The 20,101-nt window shown below is 37.8% G+C and overlaps 1 protein-coding gene across 3 annotated transcripts in view; it reads right to left on the reverse strand.

The window, feature by feature from the left end:
- NR3C2 (nuclear receptor subfamily 3 group C member 2) overlaps window positions 1-20,101 on the reverse strand; it is a 293,715-nt gene that overhangs the window by 232,493 nt on the left and 41,121 nt on the right. The gene's annotated exons all lie outside the window — the stretch shown is intronic.

Genomic DNA, 20,101 nt, shown 5'->3' on the forward strand with positions numbered 1-20,101 from the left:
TAAACAATAATATTACTTAAGCACTCACTATGTAACAGTTGGTCCACATCTGCAATATTACTTATAATCTTCACAAAAGACCCTACTATTGTACCCACTGCATAGACAAAACAGATTGTCCAAGCTCTCCAAACGAACCAGCACGGAAGCCAAGTTCAAACGACAGACGTGTCCAACTCCTAGCCAGCCAACCTCAGTGCCTCAAGCAACTCAATCAATGAGGAGTGTTTGAAAGGCAAAAGGTACATATTATAGAGATGCAATCATCTGGTATGTATAGCACATAAAATTAATGTCTATAATTTCCATGACATTATACATTAAATAAGCTAGTCTAGGTATTTTATTCGAGTTTATAAATAATTTGTTTTAAAAAAATATGCAATTAATGACAGAAATCAATTTAGCAGAGATTTTTCAACATTATTCATAGGTTATCAACTTCTTACTGTAAAAGGCTAAAGTCTCAATTTTCTCAGAGACAATATATTCAAATCCACTTTATAAGTGTAAGATAAAGATAATTTACCCAAAGTGCAATAAGACCTATAAGTTAGACAATAAGTAAACACATTCAATATAGTCTCAAAATAAACTGTGTAAAGAGTTAAGTATTTGCACCTTGATTATAGTAATGTATGATAAAGTGTAGGGTAGCATGAAAAATGATCATGTTGCAGTTTTTGTTACATTATATAAAATGTGATGACAATAATATGAACTAAAGCAGCAATTGTGAATGATTTTCTAGCATTTTCCTTTCTGAGCTGAGAAAACCAAGCCCTTAGGCAATGAGGATGGAGGTAACTCTATTGTATGAGGCATTTTTACCTTCACATAAATCAAGACAACTTAGTTATATTTTTCTTATGCACCAATCTATAGTAGCCTAGAAATCTATCATATCTTTCTTTTAGAATGATTTCACACTCTTGCCCTTGGTTAACAATTATGTGTTTTCTATATTTTGAATGGATCTGAAATTAAACACAACAGCTTTGTCACAATTTTATGAAGTTTTATAAATGTTAAACAATAGCTGTTCGACTAGAAATTTTCCATATCAAAATGTAAATGAACTTCACCAGTGCAAAGGGCCCAAGTTTACAAGTTTAACACCACAATGCAAGGACACGGTTTGATCTCACCAGGTCTATAAAAAAGCACCTTTTAAAGTCAAATGACAGTAATTAGGAACTACAAGCTTAGTAAAATGAAGCATTTTGTTGTTGTTTTTAAGAACCAAGATTCACTGGGAATTTCTGGGAGGGAAAAACAATAAATTTTACACAGATCACACTTGGCATCCATTATTCTACATATTCAACATAGAATTCAAATGATCATGCATGATAAATAACTCATGTATTTTCTATTACTAAAAATATTAAAAATGTAAAAACAAACATTTTCTATATGTAATAATAGAAGCTAAAAATTTTCGCATCAATGTGTGAATACTTAGAAGTAATTTTATTTATTCTTAAATATATGTTGATATGTAGTATAAATCTTTGTTTATTTAAAAGCAAACCAGATTTTCTTTGTTAGTAAGAATTATGAGAATTGAATTAGTAATTTATTTTTTTCTAACTGTTACTGACAAGGAAATAAAGACATTCCATATTGTCTAATCAAATGAATGAAATTTTTTAAATTCAAACTATACACACAAATCCTACTAATATTGTGCACATCAATACCACATGGTTTTGAACTTATTACTCAAGTCTAAAATTCAGTACAAATTTGCCCTGGCCAAGTGGTTCAGTTGGTAGAAGCATCATTTCGTACACCAAAAGGTTGTGGGTTCAAGTCCCGATCAGGGCACATACCTAGTTTTCAGTTTCCTTCCTGGTTCGGGGCCTGTATGGGAGGCAATCAATCAATGTTTCTCTCCCTTTCTCCTCTCTCTCTAAAAATCAGTAAAAATATTTATCCCAGTGAGGATTATAAAAAGAAAAAACCACACTAAAATTTAGTACACATTTTAAACAAACAAGAAACTTTATTTGCCAAACTTAACTCCCCCTCTGAATACAAAAGTTTTGTCTTGTTCTGTTTGGTGAAAACCATATTTTTCCTATGCTTGCATCAATACAGCCAAAATGTTCCATTATCTGTTCTTTTTAAGATACATGGTAAATAGAGAATTGTGAACTTAATAAAACGTTTAATAGCATTTTACTGCTCCTTTTCAAAATCCATTGTAAAAATACTGTTACGGAGACATATTGGTAACCTCTCTGTAATTAGAGTTCTATCATAACTGCAAAGAAAGACTAAAAAGTCACCACAGCCATCAGGGCAAAAGTACAACTCTATTCATGGAGGAATGAACTCCCAGGATGCCACATTCCCTAAGGGTAGAAAGGAGAGCCTAGATCCTCCCACGCCTATTTGATCAAAATGGGAGAACATTCCTCTGGTGCTCCCTGGCCCTTTGGAGGTTAGCGAGCACCTAAGTACAAATATGCCATGGATTCAGGGACCTGCATTGTGACCATGGTGATCCTCCGTGCAGGACAGTAGCACAGATCGCCAAGGCCAGGATCTGAGAAATAAGCTGCAATATAAATGAAAGAACAAATTCCCAGCAAAACAGATTTATCACATCACCATTATATAATAGGAAGCAACCCTAAGCACCATGCGGCTTGTGCTAAAAGGCTTAGTGATCTCATTCTTACCATAACAAATGAACTGCCAAAAAAGACCTTCAAGGTCAACCCTGGCAACAATTAAAAAAAAATAATAATGAAAAGCATTCATCCCTGAGGCAGAATTAGAATGTTTTAGTTGGAAGCAATGTGCTGTATATTTTATTAGCTATCACTTGTTTAATTATTCATTGCAACTCTTCTTATATTCCATACAGAAACCTCAGGTTGCTCAAATTTCTATCTGATTTTTTTTTTCTTACTCAAGGGCAAATGACTTAAGAGACCGAAATTTCTATCTACTATTCTCAACTGAATACAGAGTTAGTTGTTTAGAATAAAATACTAAATGAAAGCCAAAAAGAGACAGAAGGAAACAGAGGGAGAAGAAAGAATGAGATAATACAGTTTTTCATCATCCTAAAATCACATACACCTCTGACCAGACTTTCCACAGGGATCCTCCTTCTGCACCCTAGTTGCCTGCACACTACCTCCCCGCAACACACACACACCTGCATTCCTGTAAGTAACAGATTCAGGTAATCAAGCCTTTTACATTGGAGGGATCACAGGGATTAGTTCTACTCCCTCATTCTTGAGATGAAGGGACGAAAACCCTATGCCAGGAAGAACTAAGTGGTCTGCGGAGCATAACAAAGTCAAACATGGGCAGATCCAGGGCCAGACCCTGTGGTCCCCTAATGCTGGGTCTGTACCATTTCTATTACTCTACAAATTGCTGTAATTCAAGAACTCCCTTGCTCTAAATTGCAAAAGAAATTGTGGTCAATTTCAAAAGAAAGGACTACAGAATGCCAACTTCTCTTTATTTTTTCTTAGAGCTCTGTCTTGTTCCTATATCAATGATTTAGAAAAAGTAGTTCTCTCATATACGACTTGATCTCTCTACCATGGCAACCTTAGCACATAAGTGTGGTGGATCCTTCTAACTGTCTAGTCTAGTCTATCCTCCCCTTTTCTTAGTGACACAACCCTATTGTGCACAGAACAGCAGTTTCCAGCTAAGAAACTACATATCTAATCCCTGGTACAGCTATGGATGGCAGAGACCTAGCTCTGGTCAATGAAATATAAGTGGAAGCCATCAGTTGGAACTCCCAGGAAAGCTCTTTAAAGGGGAGCAGATTTGATGGGTTTGTGCTATTTCTCTTTGGCTTTCACCTTCTCTGTTGCTAAGAGAATCCTGGCGGTGTGGCAGCCACTTTGTCATCATGAGGCAACAAGCAGGAGGATGAAAGCTGGACAACCCAAAAGGAGAACCGAACAGGAGGCCAGAGAGATCTTCAGATCGGATGATGTGCTGCTACCTGTACCCTGCCCGGGGCTGCCTCCCTCTAGACTGGAGAAAAAGAGACCCCTACATGACTAAGCAACTGTGGCTTGAGTTTTCTATTATATACAGCTGCAGCTATTGCTGACTTATATATCAGGTGTCAATGAATATCGCCATGAAAAAAAAGAAAGTAACATTTATATATTTTCAATTGCATATTTCATTTTTATAGTAGCATGTTTAAACCAAGCACCCAATGAATGCTACCTGTGACAACATCGGTCTGTGGAGGAGAGGTGGATGGCACTTGCAAGAGACAGCAGTATGTCCCATTATAAAAAAAACCCAGTTATCTGAATTCATAAAGTGCTAAAAATGGTTGTATCTTGAGAAAAGTAGAAATTGTGTCAGTCACTTGTGGTATTCCCTAAGAATTTAACAGTAACAGCAACATCTCCTATATGAACAGAGGATGTTGCTTTCTTAAAGGATGTGTTTTTATGCTGAACAGCTGATATCTCAATGCCTTAGTTCTGAAATATAGAGCAAGCAGTATTTTCCCAGGGCTATAGGCAACATCTAGGCAACTGGTTACCTATCTCCTTTCACATACTTTGCAGCCAGAAACATAGCCAGAATATGAACACACCACTGAAAATTCTGTTATCCACACAACATTTCTGATAAGCCATTTCTCTGTCCAGATTCATTCCGGGGACTACATAAGAAATATGAACTGCCACTACCTCCGCCTCTGCCAGACACATTCAATTTTATTCTTGTCTCATTTGCAAATTCTAATAAGCTGAAATGAGAAAATGGCTTCACAAAATAATTATATGCTACAGTAAGCTTTCTTTCCTTTTCCCCCTGAATATTAGACAAGCAAATAAAAGTCCAATATGTTAGGATGAAACAATAAAGTATTGAGAGATACATCAGCCTCCGATAGCCACTCTTATAAATTATAAAATTACACAAATATTACTCTTCAAAAGGTATATTTATATCACTTTGCAACTTCACATAAAATGTATCAACTATCAACAACAATTTCAACATATAAAAGGACAAAATGCTTAGATATAAGTAGGAGAACATTAAATGGTCATTTATTTGGAACTAAACAAACGTGTTTTTAAAAAATGCTTATCATTTCATAACTGTATTGTCAAATACACGGAAGAACGAGTGGGGATGGCTGCCAACTGAAAGGCATTCGTTAGACCTGGGGCTTACTGAAGACCCAGATGAGAAAGTGTAGTTTCTCTGGCCCCCTAGAAGCTCAGCCAACTTCAGTCAGGGACCTTGGGTGGCATATAACCATAGAAAGCAGGCTGAAAGGGACATGTGCAATCATACATACTGCCTTTGCAGGCCACCCTACAGAGTATTAGAGAAAGTTTTGCTTGGCTAATAGATCATAATTAAGTTGTGCTACATATCAATATTTTATTTTGAAGACGCATGTTATAACCTCAATTGATTCAATGGTCAATTTCGAGGTCCATTTTTCAACTCAGATTTCCACTTACATCTACCAAAGCATTCTGCGTGGCTCTTCCAAAGACAAGGAAAGCCTCCTTCACTGCACCCAGGTCTTTGAAGCAATCTGACTTGCAACTAGCAGCAGTGAAGGGCCAGACCATTTCCTTCAGAAAGAGCAGAGCCCAGGTAATAAAGGGCTCACTGCAGAGAACGTGGCCTCCCTGCTTTGCCAGGATTCTAAGTGCATGGATACAAGGTGGTTCAGTGGCAGGACTCAGCAGACAAGAGATTCAAATGTAAAGGCACTATTTTCAGGACACTGATTTGGGACATTTACCTGTTCCTCATCTTCCCAGTTTATTTTAAAAATATACTGTGTTGTAGTTTTTAGAAGTCTTCTTGTCCTTTGCTCTTTTCTTTCCTCAGTTATCTCCTAGCTTTACTTTTCTCTTCATAATTAGAGGAAAAAGCCCTCATTAGAGAGGGCGTCAGTTTACCTTTTAATAAGACAGTCCTTGCAGATAATAATTAAGAAACTAAACTATATAAAAAACATAGTTTCTTTGGACTGATAAAGATATGGCCTGAATCTTCTATGCATTTCATAATGACTAAACTAAGCTAATCAAGAGTGACATGTTTATTAATTCATTTAAATATAACAGAGCTTTAAGGGCAAAAACACTAAAAGGATAAAGAATATTATTGAGGCTAAGAACCTATATTCCCAAGCTATTTTTTCATATTAAATGTGAATTAAGAAAATTAAATTCTAAACAATATAATTACACTATTAAAAAAATTTCACCTGCAAATCATGTCATCAGGGAGATGCAAATTAAAACAATGAGATACCACTACATGCCTGTTACAATGGCTGAAACCAGAACACTGAGAACTCTACACGTTAGAAAAGAAGTGGGACAACAGGGACTCTCCTTCATCGCTGGTGGGAATGCAAAATGGCCCGGTCACTTTGGAAGACACTTTGGCAGTTTCTCACATAGCTAAACTACTCTTAGTATATGACCCAGCAATCAGGTTCTTTGGTGTTTATCCAAGTGAGTTGAAAGCTTATATCCACATGAAAAACAGCACACGAATATTTAAAGCAGATTTACTCATAATGGCCCAAACTGGGAAACAATCTATCCTTCAGTAGGTGAATAGTAAACTATGGTACATTCAGACAATGGAATATTATTCGGGACTCAAAATAAATGAATTATAAAGTCATGAAAAGACACAGAGGAACCTTAAATACATATAACTACATGAAAGAAGCTAATCTGAAAGGGCTACAGACTATATGCTTCCAACTATATGGCATTCTGGAAAAGGCAAAGTGATGGAGAAAGTAAGAAGATCAGCAGTTGGCAGGAGTTCATAGGCAGTGGGGAGAGGGTGACTACGCAGAACAGAGGATTTTTAAGGCAGTAAAAATACTATGTATGGTACTACAAAGATAGATACATGTCGTTATGTGTTTGTCCAAACCCACAAAATACAACACTGAGAGTGAACCCTAAAATAAACTATGGACTTTGAGTGATAAAGATGTGTCAGTATAGGTTCATCTTTGGCAAAAAAAATGTGCCACTCTGGTGAATGATTTTGATAATGGATAAGACCGTGTATATACAGGGACAAGGGATGTATGGGAAATCTCTGTAGCTGCCTTTAATTTTGCTGTGAACCTAAAACTGATCTAAAAAAAAGTCTTTAAAGAAATTCACCTGTAACACTATTCCTCAATTTATATAATTACTACCTTTTACATAAACAAATTTAAGAACATGTAATACAATAGTTCACATTGTTTGTGGGTCTACAGGAATATGGTAAAAGTATAAATTATGCCAGAAGAGTGGTAACATCTGAGAAAGATGCAAAATGTTGATAATTAAATCAGAGATACAAATGCATGAATGTTTGTTAATTTGTTCTATTATTTTCTAGTCTTTCCATATGGGGAAACACATACACACACACACACACAAAAAAAAAAAACCACAAAAAAACAAAAAAACAAAAAACCAAAAAAAACCCCCAAACAAACAAACAAAAAAAACCCTTGGGGTGGAATTATAACATTCTCGGGTGAAAACATTACCAAATGAGATCTGGGTTTAGGTAAGAAGTGGCAGACTGTAATGAGAATTCAAATGATTTGGTGAGAGTGGCCGGAAGGGTATTCAGAAGGGTCAAAGTAGGGCCAGGGTCACCTGAAAGGAGGACAGGTGGAATTGACTGTCTGGGGAGACAGCACACTACAGGCACTGTGTGAATGGGAGACACAACAAGGTCCTATTCAAGGAGACACTGTTTACTCGGTGATGTGTGACCCCAGAATTCAGTACTGTATATATCAGCTTACTGTGAACCAAATAGGAAGATGCTTGATTTGTTGCATAAAAGAAAACCTTAAATACAGAAGAAACCACTAAAATAATGTTAGGAACAACAGTCCTGAACAAAGATTTTGATGGCATGCACACAAAAAAAAATTGGTATGAAATACATACTTACTTATAAACGTAAAAATTTATAACTGCTCATAATATAACTTTTAAGAGTGAAGTAAGGAATGTATTTTTATCTGGTACACCACAGTAATTTGCTATAAAGCTTTATGAAACAGCTAACATAATGTTGCAGCCAGAAACCAATTGTTGCTAAAATACATTCAGTTAAAATGGAAAATACAGGGAAATAAAACACTATAATTGTCTCTCAACCCACATTGTATAATATGTCACAAAATTACATACTATTATATTTTCTATATTTTAATATGCTTTCCCATAGAGGAATTGATAACATAAGGAAATGATTCTTTGCTTTTATTTCTGAAGACCTAAATAATATCCCACACATATTTATAAACCAAGTAGTGCCTTAGCCTCTTATTTGATCCCAAAGCTTATAAAATCTATTTCACAAAACCACCACATGTAGCAATGCATGAAATAGCTAACATAAATGGTTTTCTGTTCTTCTTACTTTGATTCACAATTGGGGAGTTACATATTTAAAGTGAGCCATAATAATACATAAGAAAAAAAACACCACAGTTTTCTTAATTTTAGAAAATCTTTTAATAGAGTATTATATAACTCCTACAAATATTGTCTTTGGCCTTCATGATATTTTATTTAACCTTGCCCATCCAGTGGATAGCTGGTACAAGTACAGCAGAGACTTCTGTCCAAAGGGATGAGAGAATTTCCATGGCCCTGATCCAGATGTGGCAGGATGCTGACAAACCACATACTAATAAATAATATGCTTAGTACTCATAAAAGGTCAAATGTCCCTTTACTTGAGGCTATATGAGAATTTCTTATATCATAAACTATCATAATTAATAAAATACTAGAAAACCTTTGGAGAAGTAGAAGAAAAGTACATACCTGAAGAGAGTAACTTTCTAAATAAAAAATCAATAATAAGGCCAGGTGCTTGGTTTAAACAGGGAGTACTGTACTTAAAATGTAAAGCAATATTTTTAAGGCCTGAAAAGAATCTGGTCATCCAAATATGCTGAATGCTTGAATTTCAACCATCTGACAGGACAAATAAGATGCATTTATCAAACATGAACAGAGAAACCTGAATCAAAAGAGACAGACCTGGGTAGAAATTTTAAAGAAACTCTTTTTGGTGATAGAATTCATTCAGATTTTCTCTGAATACTTTAAAGTATGAAATAAGAAAGATAATAACAGGTTTAGCCCCTTTTAAGGTTCAGACCTCACTGAACTCATTCTAGGGAACTACTGTGTTTCTGAAATGGTTGCTATAAGCACGTTTTCAATTGTGTTTCTCCCACTAACTTCTGGAACAGCTACCAGGAATGTTCTCTTCATGAAGTCTCCCCTTGCGCTCACTGGGGACTGGTGTCCCCAGAACCCAGCCCAGCATTTGCTTAGGATTCTATGAATCTGTGCTGCACACAGAGAAGACCGGGCTAACAACACCGAGAAGGCAGGTCAAGGAAAACAAAGGCTGACCTTGAAAACCTCTCAAATAAGCACCAACCACATCTAGAAACTATAAATGTTATTATTGTAAAGTAAAAGTGTTTTACTGCAATAGAAAATGACACAAGAAGCTGCTGTTTGAGAGGCATAGAAGACACAATCTGTGTGCTTCCTCGTCCCTGTAGTAATTTAAGGCTTGACCTTAACTTCAAGGTAAATGGTATTATCTCCATAGTTATCTTCTACAGGTCATCAGAAGCTATTAACGCTGGCAAGCTCTCCCATCTTTATAAAGGTATCTTTCAATAGGTAGAAACTCAGGTGCTAAAGGATCACTACTAAAATTATTGTTTCAGAAAGAGTTAAGAACCATATGATTTCACTTAGATGTGGGATATGAAACTGAAAGCAACGAATGAACAAACAAAAGTTCATACTAGTAGACACGGGCAACAGTATGGTGGTTATCAGAAGGAAAAGGGGCATGGGCTAGTAAAGGGTAAAGAGGTCAACTATATGGTTATGGAAGAAAATTTGACTTTGGGTGGTGGACACACAATGCAATCAATATACAGATGATATATCATAGATGATGCATCATGATGTACACTTGAAATCTATATAATCTTGTTAACCATTGTCACCCCAATAAATTTAACTTAAAAATAAAAGTAAATAAAAGTAAAACGTTCCAGCCATCATCAGGCAAGTGACCAGATGACCATAGCTTCCTGTGTGGGCCCTGCTAGACCAGAAAAGTACCCAGCCAAACCCACCCAAAACGCAGACTCATGAGCAAACAGCTACCACGTCAGCCAGTGAGCTTCAGGAGGTTGATTCAGCAGAAACAGAAAACTGACACAGAAACTGTACTGAAGGTAGAATGCTTCCATAATAAAACTCAGCACTAAACACTTATAATAAAAACTTGAAACATGTGGCATCAGTTTTGGGACAGGTGGTAGACAGAAACAGGCAAAATAATAAAGAGATAATTAAAGGTCGGAGAAACAGCAGCCTGTTGTGGTGAAATAATTGACAACATATTTGCCTGTGATAACCTGGAAGATAAAAATGTACCTAATAAACTTGCTGGTCTGGCTAAGAGCTCTAGAAAGAATGCTGAAAATATAATTTGATTTCCTTAAGCTGACTATGGCAAAAGCACAAAGGGGGGTGGGGTAAATTGCTCAGTTTGCAAGCAGGATTTAAAGGAAAAATAGAGAGCCCAGGAATTGGTGTGTCTGAAATAAATCTGTCTCTCATCCTCAAACTTTTCAAAGTGATAGACAACCAACGTGACTGTGTATGTGGTGGTGGTTGTGGGGCATTAATACTTGTAAAAAACAGAATATGTAAGTACGTATGAATACATAAGTACGTATGAAACAGAATATATATGTGTATGTGTGTGTATACTATATTTTCCTATCAGTTACTTAAAATATTGTTTTATAAAATGAATAGACTATGTATAGATTCAAAGTTGGCATTAATTTTTAAGATAAAATATAAGACTTTAAAGAAATTTTATTCTTGTGGCTCGTGGCTTGGCATATACCCCTAATTCCTCTGGGACAGGCATTTACTCTCTTATTACGTTAACTAGAAGTCCTGTGCACAAAAATTTGTGCACTTTGGGGGGTGGGGGTCTCTCAGCCTGGCCTGTGCCCTCTCGCAGTCTGGGACCCCTCGGGGGATGTACATCTGCTGGCTTAGGCCCGCTCCCTGGGGGATCGGGCCAAAGCTGGCAGTCAGACATCTCTCTGGCATCCCGGGAGCCCTCAGGGGATGTCCACTTGCCAGCAGGGAGCAGGCCTAAGCTACAGTCGGACATCCTTAGTGCTGCTGAGAAGGCAGGAGAGGCTCCCACCACCACTGCTGTACTGGCAGCCATCAGCCTGGCTTGTGGCTGAGCAGAGCTCCCCCTGTGGGAGAGTACTGACCACCAGGGGGCAGCTCCTGCATTGAGCATCTGCCCCCTGGTGGTCAGTGTGTGTCATAGTGACCAGTCATTCCCAGTCATTCTGCTGTTAGGGTCAATTTGCATATTATCCTTTTATTATATAGGATAGAGGCCTGGTGCACAGGTGAGGCCGGTTGGTGTGCCCTGAAGGGTGTCCCAGATCAGGGTGGGGTCCCTCTGGGGTGCCTGGCCAGCCTGGGTGAGGGGCTGAGGGCTGTTTGTAGGCTAACCAAGACCCCCAGCGGGGACCCTCACCCCATGGGGGTGTGGCCAGCCTGGGTGAGGGGCTGAGGGTTGTTTTCAGGCTGGCCACATCCCCTTCAGGGTGGAGGTTCCCGCTGGGATGCCTAGCTAGCCTGGGTGAGGGGCTGATGGCCGTTTTTAGGCTGGCCATGCCCCCCCGTGACCCAAGCTCCCAGCCTCTCCTTTTTTTCTTTTTTTTTCTGGGATTTATTTATCATCTATAATTGAAACTTTATAGCCTTGAGCAGAGCCCAGGTCTGCTGGAAGCCTGGGTTGCCAGGGGCCACAGCCCCTCTTTGAGCAGAGGCCACAGCCGGCCAGCTGGAAGCTGGTATCTGGCATTTTTTTATCTTCTTTTTATTTTTAAATATATTTTTACTGGTTTCAGGGAGGAAGAGAGAGGGAGAGTGAGATAAAAATATCAGTGATGAGAGAGAATCACTGACTGGCTGCCTCCTGCATGCCCTCTACTGGGGATCAAGCCCACAACCCGGGCATGTGCCCTTGATTGGAATCGAACCCAGGACCTTTCATTTCACAGGCTGACGCTCTATCCACTGAGCCAAACCAGCTAGGGCTATTTATCTTCTATAATTAAAACTTTGTAGCCTTGAGCGGAGCCCAGGCCGGCCAGGGCAGGCCAGAAGCTTGGCTTCCTCCATTGCTGGAGGCAACCCAAGCCTCCTGCTGCTCCAGCTCTGTGGCTGCCGCCATCTTAGTTGGCTTAATTTGCATACTCACTCCTGATTGGCTTCTGGGTGTGTCTTGAGCATAGCAGAGGGATGGTTAATTTGCATGTTTCTCTTTTATTATATGGGATGTAATCATAGTGTCTTACATTACATTAGGGGTACTTGGTGGAAAAGGGGGAGCAGCAGTGAGATAAGCCACCCAGGTGAGTCCTCACTTCACACGTTTTGGAAACTTGGCATCAGTTAAAGGTCTCGGCAAGGTGGGAATATGACCACAAGGAGTTGTGGAATTACAACTGTGCCACAAGGATCATCCAACCTTTGCAGATCCAGTCCCTGCCCCTTTCACCTCCCGTCCCCCCGCTCCCCCCCCCAAAAAAAGACTAAGGACTGAGGCAAACATGGAGGGGAAAAAATAAGAAGCACAGACCTTCGTGATTAAAACAGATGATCCTGAATTATGCGGCAAAAGTGCTCCTGTACAGTCAGAGACAGCCAGCCAGTCAGGCTCTTACTCTTACTTGTTTGCTTTCATTGTACATAATATTGAACCAGCCCCAATTACATTGTCCAGACTGGTGACAAAGGGAGAAAGGTATTTAGGATGAGCTCTACAAGCCTGACAAGAAGACAACCCCCAATCAAGAAGCAGCGACAGCAGTCTGAAGTCCTTAATTTAATGGCAAAGTGCACTCAAAATCTATCAGCTGGTATGAAGGACATCATAATTTGGTATAATAGTTTCATTCATTCAACTAAATGATTGACCGAGTGTCCTATTGGGGATTAATAATGTTAGTCTTGCCCTTGGAGAACTTATGCGCAGGTAGAAGTGGTTGCCATACCAGGGACAAAGCATTCTACAACACTTACAGAAGTAGCTAAGCTCTCCAGGAGCTTAAAATAAACCACAGTTTGATCATTCATAAAGTAAAGGTTTTTGCTCAATATGATCTATTTAAGAAGACAGGAAAATGGGCAACTTATTTTAGACAGACTTCCATTCCAAATGTCTAAAACAAAACAGTCTTGAATTTTAAGCAAATTCTCACTCCCTGGAACAATCCCAACGCCTAAGTTGTACAGAACATATCACATGCAATATTTCACGATACATCATATAAATATAAAGCAGCACATAAAATAAATTACATATATAAACAGAGAATAGGAATTCATATGTTAATACTTAAGCATAATAAAACTTGAAATGGTTATGTTTTCCCTGGGGCAAAGTTTCTTCGTTTTCTCCATTAAAAGTTCAAGGTAATTTGAGAAAAATGTATATCCAACCATTCTGTGTACATCTAAATTACCCTCAACATTGTATAACTCACCTCTCACCAATAAAGACTTGAGAAAAATAACTGAAGCCTAACTTGAATTTAATTGCATAAAAAAGAGAAATTATTTCCCTCTATAGTTAACTGAATACTTTCCTGGAAACAGTTTCATTAAATCATAAAAAAACAATACAATTTTCATACCAAGAATTTGATATTTTTCAACCATAATGATAATATAGGGACAAAAATGTGTAAGTTCCTGGAAGCAGGTTCCTATAAAACTACTTCCTTAGAGAACACTGTAGGAACTCAAAGATACTTTTAATTCATTTAGAAATCACACAATGGCTCATTGGAATGTGTTCCATAACGTAAAATTTACTCTTTATTAGATGAAAACTTAATATACTCTAATAAACTTTGAATAATTTTAAAGCAATTTTTAATATTTTTGTTAACTTTCTAAACATTTCCTTACAAATGCAAGTATATCACAAAAGGCAAGGTGATTCTCTCTAATCCACACATCAATTTACAGAAGCTGATGTTCTACTCACTTCTTCCCTTTCAGAAATCTAAGAATGTTTCTTTTTTTTTAAATTAAAGTTTACACTCAATAGTATTTTGTATTAGTTTCAGGTGTACCCTTAGCTGTTAGACAATCATTTACTTTACATAGTGTTCCCCCCAATATTTCTAGTATTCACCTGGCACCATATATAGTTATTTCAATACTAGAGGCCCAGTGCACAAATTCGTGCACGGATGTGTTCCTCAGCCTGGCAGGAGATTGGGGCTGATTGGGGCCTATCTGGGCCAGCAGGGGAGGGAGGGACCGCAGAGGTTGTCCGGCTGTGGGAGGTTGGCTGTGGGAGCACAATGACCACCAGGGGGCAGCTCCTGCATTGAGCATCTGCCCCCGGTGGTCATTTGATCGCTTAGGCTTTTATATATATAGATTGTTGACTATATTTGACTATATTTCCTATGCTGTACTTTCCATCCCCAAGACCAGGCCAGGTCTTGCATCCAGAAGGGCAGGGCAGCCCCACTCCTGCCCCTGGGGAGCCTGATCTCACACCTTGACCCCTTTTTGGTGGCCCTGTGCAATGGAAAGAGGAATACTTTTGGAGTCAGAGAATCTTGGGTTATAATCCTGGCTCTATCACCTAAGAGCAATGTGGCCTGAGCCAGTCCCATTGCCTCTGTACAGTGGATACGCATAGCAACCAATCTCATGTGCTACCAAAATTTACTGCCACACTGTTAGCCACATCATGTAATCTATTTTACATTATGTAATCTGAGACAAGAACCCAAAGTATAAGTATTCCAAATTCATATTGAGAAAGACTCAACAAGTTAAAGAATGTGCCCATGGCCACACAGCAGGATATCATGTTGGGGAGAGAGTTTAAACTTCTGATTCATTCCTTCAAAAATAGTTAATGAATGGTCCGTATATAGCAGCCATAAATTTGTAAATATAACAGATAATCTCTGCCCTCATAGAGTTTACATTCTACTAGGGAGACAAAAAGTTAAATTCACAATGATTACCAATTGTGGTAGGATATGACAGAAATACGTATGGTGGGGAGGGGAGAGTGGGATGGGGGGAGAGCTGGAGAAGGGGAAAGAGAGGGAAAGGGAGAAAGAGCAAGAAGTTCATATAGTGAGCGGAAGGACCTTTATGAAGAGGCTAAGCTTTGAACCACAGTCTGAGCAGAGGTGAAGCAGTCATAGAAAAAGATGGGGAAGAACATTCTAGGAAAAGAGAACAAATGCTTATTTAGGATGGCACAGACAAGACTCTAAGCTGTCTCCTGCTCTCTCTTCAGGGTCCTTTCTTACCACTCTGCCCAGCTAACACCCTACGCTCCAGTCACCCCTCAGAACCACTTTCAGTCCCTCAAACAGCCTACCCTCTCCTGACCCTGGCCTCCTGTCTAATGGCCTGCCTATATTTAGGATACATATGAGATTATTCCACTCTTATATATAGTGAACGTTCTCCACACTTACATGAACTTCGCTCTTATGTTAAAACTAGTAGCCCTGCGTACGAATCTGGCGCCAGTAGCTCGCTGCCTCTTGCCTCAGCTGGCCACCGCCCACCAAGGCTGGTAGCTCTCCACTGCTTATAGCTCGCTGCCCCGCCCTCCTGTAGCTCTCTGCCCACTGCCCCGCCCTCCTGTAGCTCTCTACCACTTGTAGATTGGTCATGACATTACAGCCTAATGGATAATTAGCATATTCCTCTCTTATTATATAGGATGGCAACATAAAGCCCCACTGAATGTCATTATTATTCACATACTCTTTAACGCCTAACACTATTTTTCAAGTATGGAAGTGTCCAGGCCAGTGATGGCGAACCTTTTGAGCTCAGCATGTCAGCATTTTGAAAAACCCTAACTTAACTCTGGTGCCGTGTCACATATAGAAATTTTTTGATATTTGCAACCATAGTAAAACAAAGATTTATATTTTTGATATTTATTTTATATATTTAAATGCTATTTAACAAAGAAAAATCAACCAAAAAAATGAGTTTGTGTGTCACCTCTGATACGCGTGTCATAGGTTCGCCATCACTGGTCCAGGCTGTAGGTTCCAAAATGGGGTATGGGTTTCAGGCTATGTGCAGGTTTTTAATCTGAGCCTGGCAGAGTGGTTAGTGTTCTATATATGGTAATAAGCTTCATGGACAATAGGCAGACACAACAATTACCTTCTGGGCTTTGAATTCTTAATAATAAACGCCAGACTAAATTATGTTTCAGTAATTATCCTGGTCTAGAAATAACTTAAAATAGGAGAGACAGGAGGAGTTAATCAAGGTGAACGTCTTAAAAACAAAGCCATCTAATATTTAATAAGGGAAAATAATCAGTAACTATATCTGTACTGTAGCTGATGACATATGAACATGATATATCTGGCCAGGATACTGTATATTACACTTAAATCAATTAAGCCAGTATTTGCTGAGCTTTAGGTTTTGCAATAGACATAAAATTCTCATGGAGTATCTGGGAGTGAACCACCTCAGAGATTGAGGCAGTGACCCTAGAGTTACTGGACTTCTCTTTAGTAAGATCTGCTATATTTTCAGTTAGAAGGCGTCTTTAATATTTATATCCTTTTTTGTGAAAGGACTAAAAAAATGGCATATAAGCTCTTGAGGTCAGAGAACTATATATTAATTTCAATATTCCTAGTACCTATGTGGCAAATGATAGGCATTCAATAGTTATTTTATGAAGGAATAAATGCTCAAATTTATCTAGTTAAGTTATAAGAATAAAACATATACATATTATGGAAAGTAAAGCAGGCTTAAAAGGCTTTCCTGATGGACACAGATATAAGTCCAAACTTTATTATTAAATTAAAAATTGCAAAAATGACAAGTAAATACATTTAAAAAAATCTCTGAAAGGATATACACCAACTACTGGCTCCTTTGGTCCTGGGGGGTCGGGTGTTTTGTTTTTTGGGGTGTGTTTTTTTGGTAGTGGGGAACAATAGGCAAGTTTTTACTCTATATAATTCTGTATTAGTTATATATGCACATATATTTGTACGTACATGCATATATATACACACATATTTTTAAACATGTATTCTATAATAAGGCATTAAAATTATTTTTAGAATTACTTGTGAAATCTAAATGAAAAATTAGTATAACCCAAATAGTGTAATTCACAAATATAAAAAAGGTCTGTAGTATGAAATCCTTACATCTTCCCTCTCCCATTACTATAAAGATTCAATTGTATGTTTAAATAAATTACTATTTGTGATCCAAATCGTATACTGGATGCTGGGCGGGGGCGGGGGGAAGAGACAGAGTTCTCTCTATTGTACCAGCCCTTAATTTTTTAGACTTAGTTATGGTCTCCTTCCCATCTACTGGGTAATAATATCTCTATTATAGCCCAAATCCCTGCTGGCTTCAAAAGGAAATCTTCCCTTAGAAAGTAGTCAAGTGTTGAAAGGAAGGTGATCAGACACAAAATAAAATAGAAATTTAGGGAAATGTTCTATTTTCTAAGAACTGAGAGAAGAATACCGACTTCTAGCAGTTTTCAATGCGTGTCCTCTCAGAGGTACTCAATTTCGTTTCAGAAAAGTCTACAAATTACTCTCATGCTTCAGAATGACCCTTTTCACACAGAAACGAGATACTGATTGCAAAATGAGGCCATAGAATTCAGATGAACTTTTTACTATACTAGATTTGATCACGGTAATTTGCAAATTTAAATGTTCTAAATAACAGAGTGGAAAATAAGTACCTGTGTAGAAGTTCCAGAGTCTAAAAATGAGGAGCAGTTTTTATACTTCCTCTGATAACAAGTATGTTTTAAATGAAGGAATATTTTCTGAAGTCTTTTAAAATGTCCCAAAATTTCAAGTTTTCTTTTATATAAATGTACCAGGGGAACTATTTATGGAGAGGAGATGAGGTCACTAATAAGTTGTTAAATCCATAAAGTTTCACATTCCACTATGAACTTTAGGACTTATTTGTCTAAAGTGTCATCTCCATTTCTTGGAAGAGAATTTAAGAGTAATAGAATTTGCTCAAGCTCAGAGCTTAGTCTCACACTCTGAGAGTATACGATTTTATACTAAGGTATATAAAAATCTGTGCTTCTGATGCTTTCTACTTAGAACTATTTTGTAAAGTTCATCTCCAATTTGTCTTCATTTCATTTTCTAAATCAAACGATTTAGGACACCTGAGTACACCTGCATAAAATAGCTAAAAACTCTATAGAAATGGATATTACAAAAGCAGTAAACTATTCACTGATTATTTACATTAGGTAATATTTTTCTTTAGAATAAAACTGGTTTAAAATTGAAGTTCTGAATCAACTTCAAATGTCACATATGGAACTTACGTTCATAAAGGAGGAATAAGACACATATTAAATGAGGTACATTCATTATTATCAGTCAAAACTTTGTTACTGGCACAAGACCATTTCCAGCTCCCAGAGCCTGTGTTTTGTTTTTGTTTTTGTTTGAGGTGGGGGTGGGAGACAAGTATATGTGCACCATGCACAGACTTCAAACAGAAAATATTTCATGTCTCCTGCCATAAGCATAAGTATGATGCTGCTATAACGCTCTGTTAATTTCAAGGAATTGTTTTCTAACACTTACGATGTACCATCTCATCTAGAAATTTAAATCCAAACTAATAAACATGGATCTTGATGAATTTTTTAGTAGGAAAATGATTAAATGACTTTAAAACATAGTAGCAAAGCAAAATAAAATATAATAAAAAGGAGGAAATATACTTAGGGGCATACTTTCAGTAACAATGAAAGTCAATGTAATGTTTTTCATTTACATTCACAATTTATTTGTAATATTTGCTTCTCAGAATATTACCTGAAGGAAAAAATTATAATCAAATGCAACTGATTTAACCAGAAATAAAAGCATATATTTAGCAGAATCTTCTAAACTTATCAGCTAAAATGCATGTGAGGAATTAAATTATTCCAAATTATTGTATTGGATTTTTTTTAGCAAATTATATTAGCATATAAAGTCAGTGGAATGTTACATTTCAAATATTTTATATTATTGAAGATTAATTTCTAGTAAGATGGTAACATTTTAGAAATTGTCTTCTCACATAATGTCAAAATCCAAACTAGACTTACTCAGCTTAAAGAAAATGCAGTAGATGGGAATAGCAAATCATGTTAGGGAGCAATTTGTCGTGCATTATGTCTCTGTACAGAAAGACACACTATTCCCACCAAAAGCTATATGGAGAGCCATTACCCGTTCTCTTCAGTTGTCAAGAGTAAAAATGCCTTGCAAATCTTTTACCAACTACACACAGGCATGGGGTAAAAGCACACACACCATCCTCACACATTCCCCAACTGGGGCTAGAAATGAGCGAGTAGGTCCATGGCATGCCTGTCAACCACCAAGATCACATCATCTCTTCTTACAGACACACTCACAAGCAAAGGAGAAAATATATCATTCACTTCTCCCTGGTGAAGGATTTTACTCCTGAAGCTACCAAATTTAACAAAATACTAAGTTGGTCTTGAATGAGTCTTGGCTAGGTTTTACCTACACTAAGAAGAATTGGCATAGTTCCAGCAAAGCTTACTCTGTACCAGTAAAAAATGAGAGACCTTTGGATTCACAAAGCATTTCACATATGTAAGGTCTCTACTGGGAAGTTAGAGGTCTCTAAAGCGAAGTCCCTGCTTCATACTCAAAGGGCAGGCTGAGAGAGGCACCTGTTTGTATACCTGCAGACACAACAGCTGTGCCACAGGCGCCAAGACCCCCCAAACCCCCAGCAGCTCTCCCTGGCCTTGCCACTATTTGCTGACCCCTGTACGAAGATAATAGTGAGCAAGAGAGACCCAGCACTGTCCTCACGGGGCATGGATTCCAGAAGGGAGGACAGTTAAATAGGTAATAGAA

This window comes from Myotis myotis, unplaced genomic scaffold (assembly GCF_014108235.1).
Source record: "Myotis myotis isolate mMyoMyo1 unplaced genomic scaffold, mMyoMyo1.p scaffold_m19_p_6, whole genome shotgun sequence".
NCBI classification, from domain to species: Eukaryota; Metazoa; Chordata; class Mammalia; order Chiroptera; family Vespertilionidae; genus Myotis; species Myotis myotis.